The following is a 25607-nucleotide window of genomic DNA, read 5'->3' as shown; positions in this document are numbered from 1 at the left end:
ATGGAATACATCTTACCATACTCATCCCTCACTGTTCTCCTTGTTGCTCTCAAGCTCATCCACCAAATAAGAACAAAAGCCAAGCACCTCCCACCTAGCCCACCTTCTCTTCCAATCATAGGTCATCTCCATCTCATTAAAAAACCACTCCATTGTACTTTACATGCCCTCTCACAAAAATATGGTCAAATATTCTCACTCAAATTTGGTTCACAACTTGTGGTCATTGTGTCATCCCCATCAGCAGTGGAAGAATGCTTCACAAAGAATGACATGGTATTAGCCAACCGTCCTCCCTTCCTATCGGGCAAGCACCTCAGCTACAACAACACTGACTTGGTAAAATCCCCATATGGTGACCACTGGCGCAACCTTGGCCGAATCAGTGCCCTTAAGATCTTCTCAAATACTCACCTCAACAAGTACTTAGGCATTCGAAGCGACGAGGTCAAGCATTTGCTACGAAACTTGTCACGCAACTCGTTATACAGTTTCACCAAGGTCAAGCTTCAATCAATGCTTTTGGAGATGACCCTTAACGACATCATGAGAATGGTGGCAAGGAAGAGGTATTATGGGTACGGGGAGGATGTGAACAATAAGGAAGAAGCAATATAGTTCAGGGAGATAATGAGAGAGGTTATTTCAAGTGGAGGAGCGGCGAATCCAACAGAGTTTGTGCCAATCTTGCGGTGAATGGATTATGGAGGTGTGGAGAAGAGGTTGAAGAATTTGTCCACGAGGACCGATGCTTTCTTGCAAGGACTCGCTGATGAGCATAGGTGCAAGGAGGAAGAGAGTAACACTATGATTGACCATCTGCTTTCGTTGCAAAACTCACAGCCAGAATACTACACCAACCAAATCATTAAGGGTCTTATATTGGTAAGTGCAGTCAATACACCTTCTCTGTTGTTTAAAAATTGAACAAATTTGTTGAGAAAACTAGGAAATGGGTTTTGTTTGATTCATGCAATTATCAGTATTCTATAGTAGCTTCATGGGAATTGCTACCTAGTGCGAAACGGTGACATTCTTAACAAAAAATAAAAACAATGACAGTAATATTAGAGTTAGACCCCCATAAAATAAATTAGTTTAACGTAATGAATTAGTAAAGTGTTTACTTAGGTTAATTATGAGATTTAGGTTAAACAGTGAAAATCATGTCATGCACGACAACGGAAAAGTAAATAACACACAGATATGATCATCCGGGAAAACCAATGAAACGGACCGTTTCAAAGTAAGAACCTAAAGAGGATTTGACCTAGCTATTCTCAAGGTAAAAAGATTCACTATGATAGAATAGAAGATTTTACAATAGACTTAACCCTAAATCTACTACTACCTCTTATAGTACTTGCTCACACGACCACGGATAGCTCCGAATCCACGGACTCTTCTATCTTGAATCTATTGCACACAAACACCCACGTTTGTGATTTTGAGATCTCACTCAAAGGTTTCAAGTCACCAATAGTTGTTAATCTTATTTGCAACAACTTCTACAATACCGGATCTTGAGTTTCTTCAAAGAATATTCCTAGTAGAAGACGTAAGAGAGTTTCGAGTACAAAAAACCTAGATCTACAATCGAAGGTGTAAGATGCATTCTTCTCTCTCTAAAAACCTCTAAAAACCCCCTCTAGGGTTTGCCTATAATGTTCTTTAATTACTGCAAAAAATGGATCGCAATTTGGGTTTCAAACGGACAAGTTTTGGGCTTTTTAAGTTTGCTAAATTTTGCTAATCTGCGACTTTCGATTGATCAAAAAATTCTCCTGATTGATCAAAAAATTCTCTCGATCTATCGAAAAATTCTCCTAATTGATCGAACTAGTGTGATTTTGACTTTCTAAACCTGCAACTTGAATGTTCTTTGAATTTTGACTTGCAGCACTTTGAACATTGTCTAATATGACTTCATAGACTCTAAAATCTATATCTAGACAAGTTTGTCTTCATGGTTTGCCAACTATTCTAAATTTTTAGAACCTAATAGACTTGGTCATTAAATAATTAAGCAGCAGTATATTCATAGTACTGTAGACACTCGATTTTGCACCCATGATTTAATCAAGGAAGATAACTGGAATAACCATCCATGTACCCAAAAAATCATGATTGCGTTACATGCGTTAATTCATTCATTGCATGTCATAAAAATGATCTTGAGATTCTTATGGTCACAATGGTATGTTCGGTTTCCAAATCAGGGAAATTGGACGATCAGATCAAAAAATATCACATGATTAACTTTGCATGGTCAGCATGCATTATGTCTAGGTAGAGTCGACCATGCATGATTGATTTAAATTAATTCTGATTGGTTAAACAATTAAAATTAATTAAATAATTTTGTGATTGGTTGACAATTAGTGTCTAAAATAGGATTGCTTGCATAAGAATAAAAGAGATAATTGGATAATAATAAAATTATGGATAATCTAAACTTTATCAAAGTTTATTTTAGGATATTTATCTACAAGATAATTGTTCTTGAAAAGACCTGAACTATCTAGAAAAGAGATAAAAATCTTAGAATACGGATTGAAAACAGGTCTAAGTGCAAGGACCGGCTCAAGAAAACCTAAAAAATGAGTCCAAAATGCACCCAAACACGAAAGTGCGATCAGCACCCAAGAGTACCATTCAGAACTTTTGGAGTTCTGAATTGCACTCTTTTGGGTTTTGGTCCAATTCTCTTCGAGTGCCAATAAGGCATATCCTTTTCGACTTTTTTGTAGAAAGATGTGTCTCGATTCGTATTCTACCCGTGGTTGCTTATTTTTTAAGCATTCTGATCTCTATAAATAGGGTCTGGATCCCAAAATTCAACACATTCTTTTACGCTCTAGGAAAGACACCTTTTCACACTCTCAAATTTCTCACCCTTCTTTTCTGGTATTCTTTCTTAAACTAGGGTTTTTAGGTTTTAAATATAATTGAATAAATTTCTTCGATCCTTAAAACATCCTCTCAAGAAGAAGAAGTGCTCCATGCAAGAGGTTGTTTCTAATTACCCCTTTCTTTTCTTAATGCTTCTCTTATTGTGATGATGTACGTTTGTTTATTTTTTTAGTTTAGTTGTTTCAAGTATCCATAACATGAATTGCTGATTTATTTTGTCAAAGCATGTTCTTAATTCCTTTATTATTGTTGTGATCTCTTTCTTATTTTCAAAAATTTGCATTGTTGGGACATATGTAATACTTTTTAGAACATATGTCATATAAAATTGGTTAATCCTTTGACAAAACACACTTACTTGTATTTGGGTAGATCTAGGATGTGTTTAATATTTCAAGAAATAAAAGTTCAAGTTTAGTATTGAAGCCATGCAAGTCTATCTAAGAATCAAGTGAAGTACTGTTCATTAAAGCTAGATAGATATCTCAACAGATAAATCTATCGAGGTTTAATATTTAATTCTCGACAGCTCTTGACAGAAGCTGTATCCATCGAGAATTATGAAATTCATATTTCCAAATCTGTTTTTCACGCATGTCCAAGCTATTTGTGTAAGGTTTCTTTTCTCACAACCCTAGACATATATAAGGATTATTTTAACAGCCATCAAAGATGATGCAACTTGATGCAAAGTGATTATTCACTCAAACTGTGACCAAAGACAATTTGCCCTAGTTCATCTTTCTCTTGAAGAAGCTGCTGTGTTTGTGCGCAAAGGGTTTTGTAACCATGGAGCTTCTGGATCTTCATTGTGTGGATGAATTGAAAAACTTTGTAGCCAACATCTTTCTCAAGTTGGTGTGTTAGTCACATACTTGGATCTGTGCATTAATTGGTTAGTCGCATACTGGGAGTCGTGCATTAAAAGGAGAGATTGTCACTACATTACAAGTCCAATTGTGTATTGGGGTAAGGGTTCAATTGTAGGTTGGTATAGGGTGCTAGGATTCCTTTACTTGTAATCCCTTATTTTGATAATAGTGGATTCTCGAGAGTGGTGACCTTAAATTCATCCGGTAGGGTTTTGCCTCGGTGGTTTTCCTCATTCGTAAACAAATCACCCGTGTCAATTGAATTTCTGTTGCATTTAGTTATTTGGTGATTTGTTTGTGCTACCACGCTCATTGTATGTAATTGAATCTAATCAATTTCACTTGGCTAAATTAATTGATTAAGTTACCAAAGTGGTCAATACATTCTTGGCCTATCATGCATGTTAACATTTTTTTTTCCTTCAAAACAAAAATGAATCTACATCTTCCTTAGATGTAGATCTGAATTTTTCTTCAAACAAAAACGAATCTACATCTTCCTTAGATGTAGATCTGAATTTTTCTTAAAACAAAAATGGATCTGCATCTTCCTTAGAAGTAAATCTACATTTTCCTCAAATTAAAAACTGATCTGCATCTTCCTTAAATACAGATCTGAAGTATTTTTAAAAAATACAAAATTGATTTGTATCTTCATCAGATACAAATCTGATTTTTTTTTGGACATATGCGGATTTTGAAATAAAGAAAAAGATCATGTATGATTGTGTTACATGTAGCATGAATTTATTTCATGAATGAGATTCTCTTCTCAAGAAAAAAAAAATTCCTTTTCATATTTTTTGAACATACAAAAACAGATCTGATTTTTTTTATATATGCAATTTTTTTATCACACAAACAGATCTAATCTTTTACAAAACCAAAACCATTTTTTCTAAGTTTTCAAAAATAGATCTGATATTTTTTTTTTTAAATCAAAAGAATTTTTTTGTAAAAACAAATTTGATTTTTCTTTCATTAACAAACCAATTTTTTTTAGGTCTCAAAAACATATTTGATTTTTTTATAAACCAAATTCAATTTTTTTTTTTTTACTAACAACAACAGATCTAAAATTTTTAAACAAAGAAGAGGATGCATTCATAAATAAGTTTGTGTGATTTAGTTTTATTCACATGTACAACATATCATTCATAGCAAGCATAAAGGGTACACTGGTCACAAGAGTCTAGAAGACCAGATTCTATCTGGGCAGAATGGGTGCCTAACTCCTTCCCATTCTGTAACCTAGCCTCCGAATTTAGGTCTTTTGGATAGGTTGATCTAGCCTTATCTTTGTTTTATTTTGGGTAGATTTTAACTAGGACAAAAAGCCATGTAATTATTTGGTAGTTTGTAACTAGGACCCAAAGCCATGTAATTTCCAAGTTTTCAAACATGTATTTTTATTTATTCAATCAATAAAAGGAAACAATTCAGTCATGTATTTTTGTATTTAGTTTTTTTTTTTTTTTTTGGTATAAAAAATAAGTGGCAACTCCACACCATTTACCCAAAAAGAGAGGTGCCCTAAAAAGCACTTAGAAAATCTCTCTTTTTTTAGAGGCACCTTTTCGCGGTCTCTCACAGTGGCGACTCCATTGCTCACAAGAGTCTAGAAGACCAGACTCTGTTTGGACGGAATGGTGGTAGTAACCATGAATCACCGGTCTTCATTAGATTAGGGTTCCCAGTAGTGAACTCACCAAATCATAGCCTAAAGTCACTAAATCATTTCTTGTTGACTGTAAAGGACAGACCATGTTGTTCGGACCAACACAATCTTCATTATATTACAAGTTGGCAGGTGTAATGTCCTAGTTATGGGAAACAATGAAACAACAAACCCACCCTACAACATAATGACTTAGAACCTACCCTTAGGTCGGTCCCGATTAAAATTGCATTACATGTTGTATGTATTTGTTTAGTTGATTGATTGATGTGGATGGAGACTTAGCTATGATTAACCCGACCAAGCCTGTCATTAGGGGAGAATTTGGTCAAGATCTGAAGGAGGGCTGCAAAGAGAACCTAAGGCTGACACTCAAGCCAGTAGCTCCAATTCCAAGCCCATCACTCCCGTCACGACACTGAAGCCTGTAAGCATAGAAGACACTCCACCGCTACAACTTCACAATCCCATATTCAACCTACAAGATACTTCGAACCCCAATCAAGCAACCCAATACCTACAAATGGGGGGAGACATTTCGAACCCAATCAAATGGCCCAACATCCACAAATGGGGAGAGACACTTCGAACCCCAAGACATCGACCTGAACGACCTAACAAAAATTGCCCACATCATTAGGGGGGAGACACTTCAAGCCCCCACATTTGGAGACTAACAAGCCCACAGATATGTGTAGAGAATTAACAAGCCCCCACATTTGGATGAAGACCCTCTGGTACGGATGCTGAAGGAAGAAGGAACTTACTGGGAGTCACCTACCATCATTGAAGCCACGATTGAGTTGAAGAACTAGGAATGGGAGGGAGCCGCCCACCCCGTGGAGGATTCCGTGAAGAAGATCAAGACCGTCAAGTTAGTCAATCTTGCCAAGAAGATCAATAACATCGAGGTAGTCACTCCCACCAAGAACATTGTTTCTGTCCCTATTGAGTCTATTTCTACTAGTATTTTTATTCCTTTTATGTCCGTTTGTGATAGTTTTCCAGTTAAGTCTGATTTAGTTAAGTCTATTGAGTCTGTTAAGAACTATTTTCCTTATAATATGATTTCTAATTCTGCTTATTTGTTCGATTTAAATGTTTTTATTTCTGAAATTGGTAAAGAAACTCTTAATAATAAGGAATTAAAACATGGACACCTAGAACCCATAAAAGAAGAAACCCAACCCATTAACCTGGGAACTGATGATGAACCTAAAATGATACAAGTGGGCAATACTCTAACCATTTCAGAGAAAGACGCATTAGTGGCACTCCTAACAGAGTTCAAAGAGGTCTTTGTTTGGTCATATGAAGACACGCCCAGAATTGATACATATATAGTACAACATTGCATTCCAACAGGTCTAACCATGAAGCCAATCAACTAGAAGTAGAGAAGAATGAAGCCAAAATGGACTTTCAAGATTAAGGAAGAAGTAGAGAAACAGTATAATGCAGGATTCTTAAGGGTGGTCAACTATCAAGAATGGTTAGTTAATGTGGTTTCGATACCAAAGAAGGATGGGAAAGTCAAAATGTGTGTAGATTTTCAAGATCTTAATAAGGCCAGCCCAAAAGACAACTTTCCTTTGCCTCATATAGACATCCTGATTGACAATACAGCAGGTCATGCTTTGCTATCGTTTATAGGTGGATTTTCAGGGTATAATCAGATTAAGATGGCTCTAGAAGATATGGAGAAAACCTCATTTATTACTCCATGGGGGACATATTCTTACAAGGCCATGCCATTTGGCCTTAAAAATGCTAGTGCTACTTACCAACATGCAACTACCACTTTGCTACATGACTTGATCCACAAAGAAGTAGAGGTTTATGTTCATGATATGATAGTCAAGTCCAAGGACTGTGAGGGGCATATACCGGCTTTGAGGAAGTTATTTGAAAGAATCCGATTCTACAAGTTATGATTGAATCCAAAAAAGTGTGGGGTCACATTCGAAAAGCTGTTAGGGTTTATTGTAAGCCAGAGGGGAATTGAAGTTGATCCAGAAAAAATCAAGGCAATAGTAGAGATGAAGCCTCCAAAAACTAAAAAAATCTGAGGATTTCTATGGAGGATACAATACATCAGCAGTTTCATAGCTCAGCTCACCATGACATGTGAACCAATCTTCCAATTGCTTAAGAAGGAGATTCCTACAATATGGAATGAACAATGCCAAGAAGCCTTTGAAAAGATCAAGAACTATCTGATGAAGCCACCAATACTTGTTCCACCGATACCTAAAAAGCCATTGTTGTTGTATCTCACCACTACAAATACAGCAATAGGAGATCTACTTGCTCAATACCTAGAAGAGACTAGAAAGGAGAATGCAATATACTACATTAGCAAGAAAATGTGCCTTATGAAGAAAAGTATTCACCACTAGAGAAGACATGTGTAGCACTTGTATAGACAACCCGTAAGCTCAGACATTATATGCTTGCTTACAAGGTCTTGTTGATTGCAAGAATGGATCCTTTGAAGTACCTAAAGGAAAAACCTGTGCAAGATGGGAAAACTGCTAAATGGATATTGCTTCTGTCAGAATTTGATATTAAGTATGTGCCTTAGAAATCTATGAAAGGGAGAGTAATGACTAATCATTTAGCCCATTGTTCACTAGAAGAAGCTGAAGAAATTCAAGAAGACTTTCCGAAAAAGACATCATGGGGATCGAAGTAGGATCATGGAAGATGTACTTTGACGAAGCCACAAATCAAAATGGAAGTGGAATTGGAGTCCTCTTAATTTCTCCAAAAGGGACACACATTCCATTTTCTGGCAGACTTAACTTTCTTGCCACCAACAATGTCACTAAATATGAAGCTTGCATTATGGGCCTACAAGCAGCTTTAGGCCTAGGAGTGAAAGAGTTTGAGGTATACGGAGACTCAGCTTTGATAATCTCTCAAATTCAAATTAAATGGAAGATCAAAGAAGAAAGGCTAATGCCTTATCATGAATGTCTTCAGAAGTGGGCATCAAAATCCAGCAAGATTCAATATCAATATCTGCCAAGGATGCAAAACCAAATTGCATATGCTTTAGCAACCATGACATCCATAATAGATGAGCCAAAAGAAGATGAAGCTAGACCAATAGTGTTGGAACAAAAAGAAGAACTAGCCTATTGCATGACAATAGACAAGGATGAGGGAAAGAACGGGGAAGGTGAATGGTATTCAGACATCCTACAATATCTCAAGGATGGAACATACCCAAAGTTTGCAAACAAGAATGATCAATTAACCATCCAGAGGTTGTCTACTAATTACATTATTTGTGGTGAAAGGCTATATAGAAGATCATATGATGGAATTCATCTCCTTTGTGTAACCGCCAAGGAAGCAAAACAAATAATTGAAGTGGTTCATGAGTCAAGTTATGGGCCACATATGAATGTATACATGCTGTCAAGGAAAATAATGAGACAAGGCTATTACTGGACTACTATAGAAGTCAATTGTGCAGCTCATGTTCAAAAATGCTATCAATGCCAAGTCTATGGAGATCTGAAGCACATGCCACCCATGCCACTACACACCATGACATCACCCTAGCCATTCTCTACATGGGGAATAGACATTATTAGGAAAATTCACCCAACAGCATCCAATGGCCATGAATTAATACTTGTAGCCCTTGATTACTTCACCAAATGAGTAGAGGCTATCTCACACAAGGTTCTGAATTCAAAGAAAGTGGCTCAATTCATCCAAACCAATATTATCTACAAATATGGGGTACCACATGAAATTATCTCTGATAATGGGCAACATTTCAAGGGAGAAATAGAGAAGCTACTATGACAGTTCAATATTCAACATTACAAGTATTCACCTTATCGTCCTCAAACCAATGGAGCATTTGAGGCTACTAATAAAAATATAGGGCGAATCTTGAAGAAGAGCACAAAGAACTACAAAGACTGGCACCTACAGTTGCCCTATGCACTCTGGGGGTATAGAACATTAATTCGATCTTCCACAGGAGCCATTCCTTATTCATTGGTGTATGGGATGGAAGCAGCCCTTCCCATTGAAATAGGTGTCCGTTCACTAAGGACAGTATTGGAAAGTTAAACCCCTGAAGTAGATTGGTTGCAAAGCAGATATGACCAACTATGCATGTTGGATGAGAAGAGACTCAAGGCCTTGTATCATATTCAAGATTACCAAAGAAGGCTTAGGAAAGCTTTTGACAAGAAAGTAAGAACTAGAGATTTGAAGTTGGGGGATTTAGTGTTGAAAGAAATCTGAGCCCCGGTTCAAGCTGCAAAACGGGAAGTTCAAGCAAAATTGGGTAGGCCCATACATTATCAAGTAGATATACTCTGGGGGAGCAGTAAGGTTGATGGATTTAGATGCAAACCCTTTCACTGACCTAACCAACATGGATAAATTGAAAAAATACCACGTCTGAGGTGGTAATATGAAAGCACCATGTTTGAAGTGGTTGTAGATTATGCTATTTCCCTTCCTAGGCTTGCCCAAAAAAAAAAATGTAAGTTGAAAACCTGAAAAGGTGATCTATGCAAAAGGAGAGTAAAACTGAGAGTGAAAGAGCCTGCTAGGCTGAAAACCCGAAAAGGCGGCCTAGACAAAAATTAAGGCAAATAAAAAATCAATAAACTACTTGATGACCTGATCCTTCTACCGAGGGGGTACGTAGGCAACCATGCATTAGTCCAGTCATGATTTCCCAAAACCACCATTTGCCCATTAACCACAAATTTTCAAAAATTCAACCATTCCATTAAACCATGTCATTACACAAAACCCTAAATCAAACCTGTAACCAAACCAAAACTTAAGAACCCAAACCCAAAACCAAACCATTAAAAAAATAATAATAAATAAATAAACAAACCCCGAAAGCCTACACTTTAAACAGAACCCTTAACCTGAAAATCCTAACTAATTCCTAAATACAAGAGTTTTTACATCAACTTTTAAATAAACATGTTCAAAGCCAAAGAATAAGGTCATTTGTCTTCTTTCTTTTCCTTTTAGGTTAATCATTGATTTCTTCTGTGTTAGGTGCTTTGTCATCCTTGTCCCTTCTTTTGAATTCATAGTTATTTTCATCGTGTCTTTCCTGGTTATCTCTGAGAAATTGTTTTCTCATAGCAACCATCTCAGCTTCCTTGTCAACAATCTTGTTAACCAACCAATTAGAGTATTCTGTAGTCATTCGGTGAAAGTGGACTTTGGTAAAAGACTGGTCCAGTTAGTCAGCCATCTCTAAGCCCGAGAGCATGTTCTTTATAGAAATAGGATTTGTGTGAACAAGAGTGAAAGTTCTTCTGCTTTTTCCACCGGGAATTCCTTGCTCATACTAGAATTGCCTCAGGAGTCTACCTTATGGAAGGTTGCCCTCCAGAACCCAACAATGAAGATGTGATCTGATCTTGGAGACCACAATAGAGGGGGTGGGCACTTCCACCAATAACAGTTCCATTGGATTAAAGTACTAGATTTCTTGCTCAAGAACTTTACCCAATCACTTTCAGTTTGGCACTCAGTTTTAATTACAGTCCTGCTAAGAAAACTACTAGGCCCATAATTAACAGTTATAGGCTTGGCAATCATATCCAGTCGCTCCATTAGCCATATATGAAAAGTTAAGGAACTCCCTAGGAAGTTTTGAGATTCTCCACCATGAAATACAGAATCCAGTCCTAGAAGAGTTTCTGCCAAGATCAAAGAAACAGGGTTATCACCATCCTTAATTTGACTCATAACACTTATGGCTTGAGCATCCACAAAACCGTGCCTTCCAGAGCAAAGCAAAAATTCTCCCATGAAGCATAGGGCTAAGCCAAAGCTTTTCTACATATTGTCGGTCACTTCATAGGTGCGTTTGTCAATTAGCTTGGAAACAATTGCATGAAAATTCACCATATGTCCTTCAATTATACTACTAGTAATGGAAGTAGGAAGACCAAAAGCATCAAACAAAGATTCCTTATGCTTGGGATCACAAGAAACAGCTACAGATTTCCTGCCTAGATCATAACCCAAGATGGCAAAAAATTCTTCAACTGTGGGATAGAGTTCAACAGTTTTAAACTGGAACACATGATCTTTGGGATCCCAGAACTTCACAGTAGCATGAAGAAAATCCCACTTGATTTTGACATTCCTCAGAGCCTTGATTCCTTCTAGTTTATAGGCTGTAAAATTGGTCTTGGTACTGAAATCAAAGTTACGAACCCATCTGTTGATATCATGAATTGTTGAATGAGAAAAATTATGATTGCTAGCCATGAATGACTTTTTCTTGTGATTATTGTGCTTCGCTAACCTTGATGTAGAGATTTGTTGCAGGAGAATCAATATAAGCTACATCAGCTCCTAAATCAGGTTTAAATAGGTTTCAAAGAGTTTGTAACTGAGTAGGAGAGTATTTCATGATGACAAATAAAGAAAATATTTTTCAAAAAACACTAAAACGTGAAACACGCATTGGGAAAGTGTAAGAAGTCAGCCCACCACAACGTAAGCATCATGGTGTGTCCAAGTGCCAAATGGCACTCCTCATGTGCCAAGTGGCATGCAGCCCCTCCATCATACATCCATGCAATTTTGTGTTCTCGGACATTTTGTTTAGAATCATTTAGCACTCAAAAAGATTTTTTTTTTGGCCAAACTGGGGCATTCCAACGTGCCTAACTCACTTGTTTTCAAAAATCATCACTTCCATCATTGTTTTCAAAAATTGATCAAATTAAGATTTTTTTAAGACTCATGAATTTATGTTCCAAACTAGGGGCATTCGCCCATGTCTCATTCATTTTCAACCAAAAAAAAAAAAAAAATCATTGAGATTTCAAAAAATCATGTGTTCATTTTAAACTAGGGTCATTCAAGAAAGTGCAGATTTCATCAGAGCAAATTAGGATAAGTTTAAATTAGTACTATAGGATCTCATTAGGTGAATTCTAAACTTGTCTTAGTTAAAGCTTCTACATGATCCAAAGCGATTCCAAGGACAAAGGGCTAAACATGGAAATTAATACAAGATTGTTTAAGGACCACCATTTTTTCTTTTTTTTCTTTTTTTAGGAAAAATAAAAAATACAAGTCAAACATCATTGGGACTCTGAGTCTGCTTGCATGAGGATCACCTTGACCCATCTCTAGAGGAGCCACCTTCAGTGTTTCCTTCTTGACTTGTGAAAAATCGACAATCATACTAACGATTTTCAAGTTCGAGGCTCCTGATCCTCTCCTCCAAAGTCCTTTTGGTGGAATCAGTAGCTTCCATTCGATTTTCCTGAAAATTCAGTAAAATCAAGTGTTTAATATGTCATAAAGAAAAGTCTAAGCCAAAGATACTCAAAAAGTATCATTGCATACCCAGCTCGCCTCATTGAGCACATATTGGGAGGACTAAGTACGAGCCAATGATTGCAAGCCTCCAATCATTTGCATACTTTCCTCCATAAGATCCACATCAACCCAAAGCACAAATCTACTAGATCATGAGCCATTCAATAAGCCAAGAAGAAATAAAAATGCAAGAACATACCGGATCGGGTCAAGGAATGTTTGGTGTGTGCTCTGGCCTATTCAAAGGCATGGAATTATACATTTCATCAAAATTCATCACATCATATTGCCATACCGGAAAATGGGGATAAGTTTCCATGAAGGAACTAGAAGAGCTACCAGCATGGTGAGGAGAGGGAATCTTTTACTCTTCCTCTTTAGAAGATGGAGGCTAAAAATCCAACATGCAAATTTTGTTACTAAGTAGAAATATGGAAAAAGAATTTGTGAGATGAAAATTTGACTTCAGAAGGGAAGAGAAGTACCGTTATGCCAACTAAGAAACCTTGCAGATGAACTTGAATGAATTCAAAATAATCCCCTTATACTCCTGCAAAGATATAACCATCACGAGCCCGAGCAACCTCTTCATCAGTCAGAAAGTCAGCCAACCAAACAGAGGGACAAGGAGGAATTGGAATTGTTGTAGGAGGATACTCATGTTGAACTTGGGGCAACACCCGATCACCAAGATATCAATACCTTCCATGCCCACATTCAAACAATACCTGACGGCCATTCAACTCCAAAGCCCGTTCACACTCTGCATACCCCTCATATCTAGCTCAAGGATCTAAAGACATCTAAAAAAATCACAAAGGAACCCATGAAATGCAACAGAGTAGCATAAGTCATACCGCCCTAGTCATAATTCCGGATTCGCTCAATTTTTCTCGTACTCCACAAGTAACGCAGATTCACTATACTGCCTAAATCTAGACACAAGAAAGTCCCAATAAAAAGAAGCATGAACATGTGAGCACCCTTTGCCACAGTATCACATTGGGGAATATTCTCACATGGCCAAGGCAAAGGAATATTTTTACTCTTCATTCTGGAAGGCACAACACCTAGAAGTTTCTTGATTTCAATTGAAGTAAGGAAGTCATTGACACAAATTCTTTCACCACCCAACCTTAGATCGGTAATAATAGAGAAGTCATAAGGTCAATGCCCCACCACAACAAAATGTCCCACTAAAAATTTCACCACAATCAAAATTTTTCACATCCATACACAAGTATCAAATTTTTTTTCCATAACCATGCACAAAAACTTCTACATGACCAAGATAGCCAACAAATAATTTCCTACATGTCCATGCACAAGAAGTAAATTATCACATAGCCAAAATCATAACCACAAAAATTTTCCATGAACCAACATCACATACCCAACAAAATTTTTTCATAAGTCAAAGTTTCATGCCCACAAAATTTGTCCATAACCACAAATTTATCCATGCACATACCCACAAAATTTTTCCATGTTCATAAAACAAAGTTTACACATGCTGACAAACTTTTCCACATACATCATGAGCATATTCATACAAGCCCACAACACAAATTTTTCACAATGCCAATGCTCCCAAAATTCATGCCAAAATTCATCCAACAACATCACAAACTACCAACATTGTCCAAGTTACACCATGATAAAAAAATGAACACTTCAAAAATGCTCCAAAACCAACATTACAACATGATCAATCATACAATACCCCAATTTCCAACAAGAACACACAACAAAATGACAATGTCTCACCATCAAATTTTCAATGAAGCATGAAACAACATTTTTCCAAGCAAATAAACCCAAAGAAAAACTCACCTTGATGTCCATGTGAGAATATGAAGCATGGGTCTTCGGATCTTGAAGGATCCCATCCTCATCATGCCAATCAAATGTTGTATCATATTTCTTATCATGAAAAGTAAGAAAATAGGATCCATTGGAAGAGGAAGACATTTTGATGCAAAGAAAAATGGGTTTGAAAATGGGTTCCACCAAAAATGGGTGTGTGACAAAAGTGCCCAAAAACACAAGGATCTAAAGAAATATTGAGGGAGATGGATGAGGGAAGGTTGAGAAGCTTAGAAAAGTGTTTTTTTTTTTTTAGAAGAAATGGTGAGATGAAGAAAAAAAATCAAGTGGAAGAAGAAGGTGAATAGTGTTAATGGAGGAAGAGAAGGTGATGAAAGAAGAAGCAAAAAAGAAGAAAAGAGAGACAAGATGAATGGGGGGCCAAATTCGGTCCCCACATTAAAGTTACAGCTGAGTTGCAGAGTCAACTCAATCAAACTAAGTTGACTCAGTCAACTCCCAAAAAAAAAAAAAAAAAAAAAAAAAAAAAAAAAGAACCAAATTCACATCATGGAAAAAGAAAAAAAAAATCAAAAAGGAAAGGAGGAAAATTTTTTGGAATGGATTAAGGATAAAACTTCAAGTTCAAAATTTTCAAGTTTTTTTAAACTCCAAATCCAAAATTTTCAATTCAAAATTTTCATTCCCAAGTTTAAAAATTTCACACTCTAAATGCCCAATTTTTAAATTCAAAATCCCCAAAATTTCAAGTTGCAAAAATTTCAAACCTCATATTTCATGTTCAAAATTTCAAATCATAGATTTCCAAAATTCCAAGTTTCAATTTTTCAAAATTTCAAGCCTCAAAACCCAAGCCTTAAGTCTCAAAATTTTAAATTTCAAAATTTTCAAAATCTCAAGTTTTAAAATTTCAAAATCTCAAGGTTTCAAATTCCAAATCTTAAGTCTCCAAAATTTCCAATTTTATTTTCAAAATTTCCAGTGTCCAATTCCAAGCTTCAAAAATCAAATCTTTTTCAAAGCAAGAAAAATATCTTTTTCAAAGAACCATCAAGAAACAATCAAAGTTTTCTTGATGAAAATGAAAAAAATTTCAAATCAAGAAGAGAAAAATGAAAATCACACATTTCAAAAATGCAAAGGAACAACAAAACACTCATCAGTTAAAGACTAATTCCAAATTTTGACGTTTGCAGGCAACAACTAGGTTTCAAGGATGAGAAGCCCTTGATTTCCTTAGTCAAGGTCAAGATCTTTTGGTTGTAGACATTTCCTTATTCAAGATCAATATCGTGGTCGTAGACATTTCCTTAATCAAAATCAAGATCGTGGTCACAGACATTTCCATAGTCATGATCAAGATCCTTTAGTCGCAGACATTTCCTTAGTCAAGATCAAGATCGTGGTCGCAAACATTTCCTTAGTCAAGATCAAGATCCTTTGGTTGCAAACATTTTTTTTGTCAAGATCAAGTCCTTTGGTTGCAAACATTCCTTCGTTAAGATTGAGATCATAGAAAATTTCTTCGTCAAGATCAAGGTCGCAGACATTACCTTTCATCAAGATCGAGGTCACAGACATTGCCTTTCATCAAGTTCGAGGTCGTTGACATTTCTATCGTCAAGATCGAGGTCGCAGACAGTTTCTTCATCAAGATCGCGGTCGCAAATAGTTCCTTCGTCAAGATCGAGGTTGAAAAGCTCCCTTGTTGCAGACAACTCCATTATCAAGATTAGGATGGAAAAGCCTCTTGGTCACATAAATTGTCAAGAATCATTTCCAAAATTCATCAGCTATCAATTAGGTCAAGTATTTTCATTTTTGTCAAAAGGTAAGGCACTAGTTCTATGTTCTAAAGTTTTAGGTTTGAAGGTGATAGGCCAAGAATAGATGGACCCCTTTGGTAAATTAACCAATTAATTAGCCAAGTGAATTAATTATGTTCAATTACATGCAATAAGTGTGGTAGCACAAACAAATAACCAACTAAGTTAATATATAGCAAAAAATAAATTTTACAGAAGTGATTTGTTTACGAATAAGGAAAACCACCGAGGCAAAACCCCACCAGGTGAATTTCAGGTCACCACTCCCGAGAATCTACTATTATCAAAACAAGCGGTTACAAATAAAAGAAATCCTAGTACTTAATACCAACCTACAGTTGAACCCTTACCCCAATACACAATTGATGCACGGATCTAAGTATGTGACTAACACACCAACTTGAGAAGGATGTAAGCTTCAAAGTTCTTTAGTTCATCCAAATGATGAAGATCAAGAAACTCCTTGGTTACAAAATCCTTGGTGCAAAGATGCAGCAGCTTCTACAAGAGAAAGATGAACTAGGGCAAATTGTCTCCGATCACAATTTGAGTGAATAATCACTTTGCACCAAGTTGCATCACCTTGCATCACCTTTTACGGCCCTTAAAATAATGCTTATATATATATCTAGGATTGTGAGAAAAGAAAGCCCACACAAATAACTTGGATATGTTTGAAAAACAGATCTAAAAATTTGAATTTCGTAATTCTCGATAGATACAGTTTCCCATCGAGAGCTGTCGAGAATTATACATTAAATCTCAATAGATTTATTTGTCGAGCTTTAATGAACAGAACTTCTTCACTTGTTTCTTGGACAGACTTGCATGGTTTCAATACTAAACTTGAATACTTGTTCCTTAAAGTATTAAACACATCTTAAATCTACCCAATTTCAAGTAAAGTGTGTTTTGTCAAAGAATTAGCCAATTCTACATGACATATGTTCTAATAAGTTCCACATATGTCCTAACAAAAGGATGGGAAATCTTTGAAAATTCAACCTCAATTAAATCATGGCCGCTAAAATCATTGTCTTTGTTTTACATTGACGTTCACTTTCCAAGATCTGTCAATGAGGGGCATTCTATAGACACTCAATTTTGCACCCATGATTTAATCAAGGAAGATAACTAGAATGACCATCCATGTACCCAAAAATCATGATTGCATTACATGCATTAATTCATTTATTGCATGTCATAAAAATGATCTTGAGATTATAACGGTCACAACGGTGTGTTCGATTTCCAAATTGAACCGTCGGATCGAAAGATATCACATGATCAACTTTACACGGTCAACATGCATTGTGTCTAGGTAGAGTTGACCACGCATGATTGATTTAAATTAATTCTAATTGGTTAAACAATTAAAATTAATTAAATAATTTTTTGATTGGTTGACAATTAGTGTCTAAAATAAGATTGCTTGCATAGGAATAAAATGGATAATTTGATAACAATAAAATTGTGGATAATTTGAACTTTATCAAAATGTATTTTAGGATATTTATCTTCAAGATAATTGTTCCTGAAAAGACTTGAATTATCCAGAAAAGAGATAAAAATCTTAGAATATGGATTGAAAACACGTCCAAGTGCAAGGACTGGCTCAAGAAAACCGAAAAAAGGAGTCCAAAACACACCCGAACACGAAAGTGCAATTGACACCCAATAGTACCATTTGGCACTTTTGGAGTGCTGAACATCACTTTAAAAGTGCCGAATTGCACTATTTTGGGCTTTGGCCCAATTCTCTTTGGGTGCCGATAAGACACACCCTTTTCGACTTTTTCGCAGAAAGATGCATCCCAATTTGTATTCTACTCATGGTTGCTTATTTTTTAAGCATTCCAATCTCTATAAATAGGGATTGGATCCCAAAATTCAGCACATTCTTTTATGCTCTTAGAGAGACACCTTTTCACACTCTCAAATTTCTCACCCCTCTTTTTTGGTATTCTCTCTTAAACTAGGGTTTTTAGGTTTCAAAGATAATTGAATAAATTTATTTAACCCTGAAATGTCCTCTCAAGAAGAAGAAGTGCTCCATGCAAGAGGTTGTTTCTGATCACCCTTTTCTTTTCTTAATGCTTCTCATATTGTGATGATGTATGTTTGTTTGTTTTTTTAGTTTAGTTGTTTCAAGTATCCATAACATGAATTGCTGATTTATTTTGTCAAAGCATGTTCTTAATTCCTTTATTATTGTTGTGATCTCTTTCTTATTTTCAAAAAACTGCACGTTAAAATTTTTTTTCTTCAAAACAAAAACGGATCTACATCTTCCTTAGATGTAAATCTGAATTTTTTCTAAAACAAAAACGGATCTACATCTTCCTTAAAGGTAGATCTAAATTTTCCTCAAATTAAAAACTGATCTATATCTTCCTTAGATGCAGATCTGAAGTTTTTTTTAAAAAAAAAATACAAACTGATTAGTATCTTCATCAGATACAGATCTAATTCTTTTTTACATATGCAGATTTCGAAATAAAGAAAAAGATCATGCATGATTGTGTTACATGTAGCATGAATTTATTTCATGAATGAAATTCTCTTCTCATGAAAAAGAAATTATTTTTCATACTTTTTGAACATACAAAAATAGATCTAATTTTTTTTATATACGCAAATTTTTTTTATCACAAAAACAGATATGATCTTTTACAAAACCAAAACCATTTTTTCTAAGTTTTCAAAAACAGATCTGATATTTTTTTTTCAAATCAAAATATTTCATTTTGTAAAAACAAATTTGATTTTTCTTTCATTAACAAACCAATTTTTTTAGCTCTAAAAAACAAATCTGATTTTTCATAAACCAAATTCAATTTTTTCTACTCACAACAACAAATTTGAATTTTTTTAAACAAAGAAGATGATGCATTCATAAATAAATTTATGTGATTTAGTTTTATTCACATGTACAACATATCATTCATAGTATGCATAAAAGGGGTACATTGGTCACAAGAGTCTAGAAGACCAGATTCTATCTGGGCGGAATGGGTGCCTAACACCTTCCCATTCCGTAACCTAGCCTCCAAATTTAGGTCTTTTGGATAGGTAGATCTGGCCTTATCTTTGTTTTATTTTGGGTAGATTGTAACTAGGACAAAAAGGCATGTAATTATTTGTTAGTTTGTAACTAGGACCCAAAGCCATGTAATTTTCAAATTTTCAAACATGTATTTTTTTTTTATTCAATCAATGAAAGGAAACAATTAAGTCATGTATTTTTGTTGTAGGTGAACAATTTGGTGACCCAATCCTTGTCGCTCAAGTCTTGGTCCAAAGGTCCCTCACAATGAATTTTTGTAAAGTATAAGCTAAAGAACTCGGTTTAAAAAAGTTTAAACGGGCTGTTGCATGGGTTAAGGGTACACACGAACGAGAACGAAAATGCCACTATGTAGAAAGGTCTCCAGAAATGATAAGGCTAAAAACTTGATTAATAGATACAAATCAATGCAGTCAGGCTTCTCTACAGTATTCTCTCCTTTTTTTTTTTTCCCGTCCGTTCTCTTGGGGGACTTTTACATATTATATAGGCCCTTTCCAATCATCTGGGCTTTACACTTGTTGATCATCCAAACCCCCACTTGAGCACCTGTCCCATCAGACATCTCTCTCAGTTCTTTGTGAGTTGCGGTAGCCAAGGTAGCATTGTTCAGGGGTCTTCTCCTCATTAATGCGGTCAGGAGAGTAGTTGTAATGCATTTAATGTGGTGGTGGCAGACTTTGCTGAGATATTTCGAGTTTCCTTTCTTTTTACGTATTTGGAAGATGAACTATAGTGGCTTAGATGTACCTTTGCTCAGGATTTTGCAGTATCCGAGGAGAAATTACTCCTCGGACATGTTCTCTTTGCCCCAATGGGCCTGAATAAGGATTGATTGGGCCCCGCTGACTCCTCGAACGGGCCCAGGGCCCAGCTAGCCTGTTATTTTGGGCCGGTCCCCACAATAGCCCCTCAAAACTCCGGTTTTTGATCTCCTTCCGAGGAGAAAAGCAGGGTTTTGACATTACAAAGGATGGAATTAATTAGCTTCTGATTCACACGTGTGGGGGCAGTTACTTTTGACGCACTACAATTTACGAGGCGCGATTATTTACTCCAGGTGGCTTCGTGTCTCCCTTATCCAACGGCGAGACGCAGATCCAATGGCTGACATTCTTCCCACAATTCTTGAGCGGGAGTGATTTCCTTTTTCCCCTTAGCTATATAAAGCCCTAGAGAGACTCGTTTTTCTCTTTTACTAGCATAAGAGAAGTCCAGAGAACTCCAGAGAACTCCAGCGCCCAAAGACTCACGAACATTTCCGACCTTCACATTTCTGTAGCCATTTCTGCGAAGGACCCTTCCTTGAAAAGATTTCCAAGCTTCTTGGTGATTGTTTGTGAGGACACCCGTAAGTTCCGCTTGCATCGTTGCTTCAAATTTCTCCTCGGCTTTCAATTTTCATCTCGGTTTTCTTTCCGTTCCTCCAGTTTAACTTAGATGGGTAGATTCAAGGATCTAGTAGATACCCCGGCTGCCATGGAGGCTTTTAGGGCAAAATATCATATCCCACCGGGTGTGATTTTGCAGTACTGTCCCCCAGAAGGAATATTAACAGATAGAGACGTGGGTCAAGTCGTCATTCCCATGATTGCTTTTATAGAAGGGGGAATGACACTTCCCATGCGTAGGATTACCCGGTACTACTTGTTCCCATGCGCTCCAAACATGTTCAAGATATTAGGCTGCATAGATGTCCTGAACGAACGGATGGGTCTAGGCCTTACCTGGCATGATGTGGTTCATCTGTACGAGTGCCACTACATCAAGAAATGAGGGTATTATCTTAAATCTCGATCCGAGGTCGTTAGGCTAATCTCCTGCCTCCCCACATCCAATAAGACTATGAAAGATGATTTCCTCATTGCCTCAGGAGAGTGGAGCGATGGTTTTCATTGTCCAACTCGGGCAGGAATTCCAGGTGCGGCGCCTATAGGGCCAATCCTTTAGGGAGGGGGCTTAGCTCTTTAGATTCATTCTTTTTTCTTTTTTTTTTTTTTTTTTTTGCTTAAGTATCAAAAAATTTTATAACTTAACCATAATCTCCTTCTCGGCTATTTTGCAGATAGAGCTCAAGTTGCTCCTCGGCTGAGCCACGTAAATGTTCAGGTCTTGAACTATCTTTTGAGGTCAGAAATCTACGTTACCGAGGACGGGTAACTACGTACGGCTCATATGGTTTTGGGCTACCGACCCCTATCCCGCGCTTTCCAAGGCATTGGCCACGCCATAAGAGCTGGTAGTCCGAGGTTAGCTAGAATTGACGTGTCCAAGCCCAAGTTTTTGGCCCGACAAGATCTCAAGCCAGTCGTGTTACCTGGCGTTCGGAATCCTCCACCAGTTGCGCAATTGCCTAAGCCAGACAACCTTGAAGTTGCTGCGCCAGCTAAAGGAGAGACTGAATCATCTCGTCTTTCTCTTGAGGAGGAGATAGACGAGTTCTATTTTGAAGAGGAGATTCCCAAAACTCCTTTGATTGAGCTTTTAGACCCTGAGGGAGAGCAGGATCGAAATTCTGTGGTCGGCCCCAATTATTATAGCCTGCTTGGACAACTCCTCAGACGATGAGGTAGATAATATGGCCGCCGGCAAACGGAAAAGCCTACGAGAGTTGATGGCCTCCTGAGGCAAAGGTCAATCTTCAAAGGCGGCATCTTAGTCGCAGACCCCTGTTCTTCCTCCCGTGGCTCCTCAGCCCCCTTCTGACCCCGGCCTAAAGGTTGAAACCCTTGAGGAAGGTGAGGTGGGCCCCCGCCAAGGCAAGCAGCAAAAAACCACCCGGGAGCAGAAGAATAAAAGGGCTCCCTCCGTAGAAAGCCGGGATGAAGAGAATCGGGTTGAAGTGCGTGTTAATCCACGCACTTGGAGCCCGAAGCTCGAGGTAGACGGGGTCGCCATTCCCTATACTACCTCGGTCTGAGAATACAATAGGGGCTGAGCAGGATATATAGCTGAGGCCCTAGAGCAGCCAGTGCTTCTTCCCCGGGACATGGAGGCCTACAGGCGATTCTCTCAGCCTGAGCTCTTTCTATCCCTCAAGAGGGACCTTGCAATGGTAAAGTGACTCTTCTAACCTTTGATAAAATCATTAGACCTTGTCACATTCTAAGATCTCGTTTTGTTGTTTTGTGGGCAGATTACTCAGCAAGTGTTTGTGGCCGAGGAGTACTACCGCAACAACCGCAATTTGGCTGAAGCTGAGGCTCAGTCTCGTGCCGAGGTGAAGAAATCTGTAGGATCCCTCAAGCAGGACAATTTTGAACTCTCGGAGAAGTTCAAAGAGGCGGAGAAATGCTACAAGAGCGCTCTGGCCGGACTGAAGAACGTTGAAACCCAAGCCGAGGACCAGCGCTAAAAACTGTTCGTGACCGAGACCAACCTTGCCACTGAAAGGCAAACAGTGTTGGATCTCAAGGCTGCGTTACAAACCCAGTGGGCCTGAATAAGGATTGCTTGGGCCCCGCTGACTCCTCGGACGGGTTGCGTCCTCGGACAGGCCCAGGGCCCAGCCAGCCTGTTATTTTGGGCCGGTCCCCAAAATAGCCCCTCAAAACTCCTGTTTTTTATCTCCTTCCTAGGAGAAAAGCGGGGTTTTGACATTACAAAGGATGGAATTAATTAGCTCCTGATTCACACGTGTGGGGGCAGTTACTTTTGACATGCTACAATTTACGAGGCGCGATTATTTACTCCAGGTGGCTTCGTGTCTCTCTTATCCAGCGGTGAGACGCAGATTCAACGATTGACATTCTTCTCACAATTCTTGAGCAGGAGTGATTTCCTTTTCCCCCCTAGCTATATAAAGCCCAAGAAAGACTCGTTTTTCTCTTTTACTAGCACAAGAGAAGTCCAGAGAACCCAGTTTTCGAGTTTCCTTCCTTTTTACGTATTTGGAAGATGGACTATAGTGGCTTGGATGTACCTTTGCTCCGGATTTTGCAGTATCCGAGGAGAAATTACTCCTTGGACATGTTCTCTTTGCCCCAGTGGGCCTGAATAAGGATTGCTTGGGCCCCGCTAACTCCTCGGATGGGTTGCATCCTCGGACAGGCCCAGGGCCCAGCCAGCCTGTTATTTTGGGCCAGTCCCTACAATAACCCCTCAAAACTTCGGTTTTTGATCTCCTTTCGAGGAGAAAAGCAGGGTTTTGACATTACAAATGATGGAATTAATTAGCTCTTGATTCACACGTGTGGGGGAAGTTACTTTTGACGCGCTACAATTTACGAGGCGCGATTATTTACTCCAGGTGGCTTCGTGTCTCCCTTATCCAACGGCGAGACGCAGATCCAACGGCTGACATTCTTCCCACAATTCTTGAGCTGGAGTGATTTCCTTTTTCCCCCTAGCTATATAAAGCCCTAGAGAGACTCATTTTTCTCTTTTACTAGCACAAGAGAAGTCCAGAGAACTCCAGAGAACTCCAGCGCCCAGAGGCTCACGAACATTTCCGACCTTCACATTTCTGTAGCCATTTCTGCGAAGCACCCTTCCTTGAAAAGATTTCCAAGCGTCTTGGTGATTGTTTATGAGGACACCCGTAAGTTCCGCTTGCATCGTTGCTTCAAATTTCTCCTCCTATCTATTAATCAAGTTTTTAGCCTTATCATTTCTGGAGACCTTTCTACATAGTGGCATTTTCGTTCTCGTTCGTGTGTACCCTTAACCTATGCAACAGCCCGTTTAAACTTGTTTAAACCGAGTTCTTTAGCCCATACTCTACAAAAATTAAGGGAGACATGAAGCCGCCTGGAGTAAATAATCGTGCCTCGTAAATTGTAGCGCGTCAAAAGTAACTGCCCCCACACGTGTGAATCAGGAGCTAATTAATTGCATCCTTTGTAATGTCAAAATCCCGCTTTTCTCCTCGAAAGGAGATCAAAAACCGGAGTTTTAAGGGGCTATTGTGAGGACCGGCCCAAAATAACAGGCTGACTGGGCCCTGGGCCCGTCCAAGGACGTAGCCCGTCCGAGGAGTCAGCGGGGCCCAAGCAATCCTCATTCAGGCCCACTAGGGCAAAGAGAACATGTCTGAGGAGTAATTTCTTCTCGGATACTACAAAATCTGGAGCAAAGGTACATCCAAGCCACTATAGTCCATCTTCCAAATACGTAAAAAGGAAGGCCTTTGGACCAAGACTTGAGCGACAAGGATTGGGTCACCAAATTGTTCACCTACATTTGTATTTAGTTTCTCTCTCTCTCTCTCTCTCTCTCTCTCTCTCTCTCTCTCTCTCTTTGTATAAAAAATAAGTGGCGACTCCACACCACTTACCAAAAAGAGAGGTGCCCTAAAAAGTATTCAGAAAATCTCTCTTTTTTGAGAGGCACCTTTGGCAGTCTCTCACAAGTACCTTTAAGCAAACCTTTCTTTTAATATATATCATTATTCTATTATGGGGATCAAGACCTCTTGTTGTTTTCTAAACACCTTGTGTATAATTAATATACAGGTAATGCTACTTGCGGGGACTGATACATTTCCTATCGCATTAGAGTAGGCAATGTCTAATCTACTAAATTGTCCTAATATATTGAAGAAAGTTAGAGATGAGATTGACAGTCAAATTGGACAAGAGAAATTGATCGAGGAATCAGATGTCTCCAAATTACAATACCTTCAATGTATAATCTCAGAAACCCTTCGATTGTATCCTCTTGGACCACTTCCAGTACCTCATATGTCTTCTATTGATTGCATTATTGGAGGATATGATGTACCACGTGGAACAATGTTATTGGTCAATGCATGGGCCATACATAGAGATCCTAAGATGTGGGATGATGCAACTAGTTTTAAGCCAGAAAGGTTTGGAAATGGTGAGAGTGAAGCATATAAGTTCATGCCATTTGGGATCGGGAGGAGGACATGTCCTAGAGTGGACCTTGCCCTATGTACAATGAGCTTGGCTTTAGGGTCGTTGATTTAGTGTTTCGATTGGGAAAGGGTTACTGAGGAAGAAGTAGACATGACTGACGGTAATGGGCTCATCATGCCTAAAGCTATGCTGTTGGTGGCTATGTGTAAAGTATGACTAATCATCCATAAAGTTCTTTCTGAGACGGTGAATGTTTGA

The 25607-nt window shown here is 38.0% G+C and overlaps 1 pseudogene; it reads left to right on the top strand.

The window, feature by feature from the left end:
- On the top strand, window positions 1–25607 carry LOC115953735 (annotated as a pseudogene).

The sequence above is a fragment of the Quercus lobata genome, chromosome 7 (genome assembly GCF_001633185.2).
Source record: "Quercus lobata isolate SW786 chromosome 7, ValleyOak3.0 Primary Assembly, whole genome shotgun sequence".
Classification (NCBI taxonomy): domain Eukaryota; kingdom Viridiplantae; phylum Streptophyta; class Magnoliopsida; order Fagales; family Fagaceae; genus Quercus; species Quercus lobata.
This window is presented reverse-complemented; position numbering and strand designations above follow the sequence as displayed.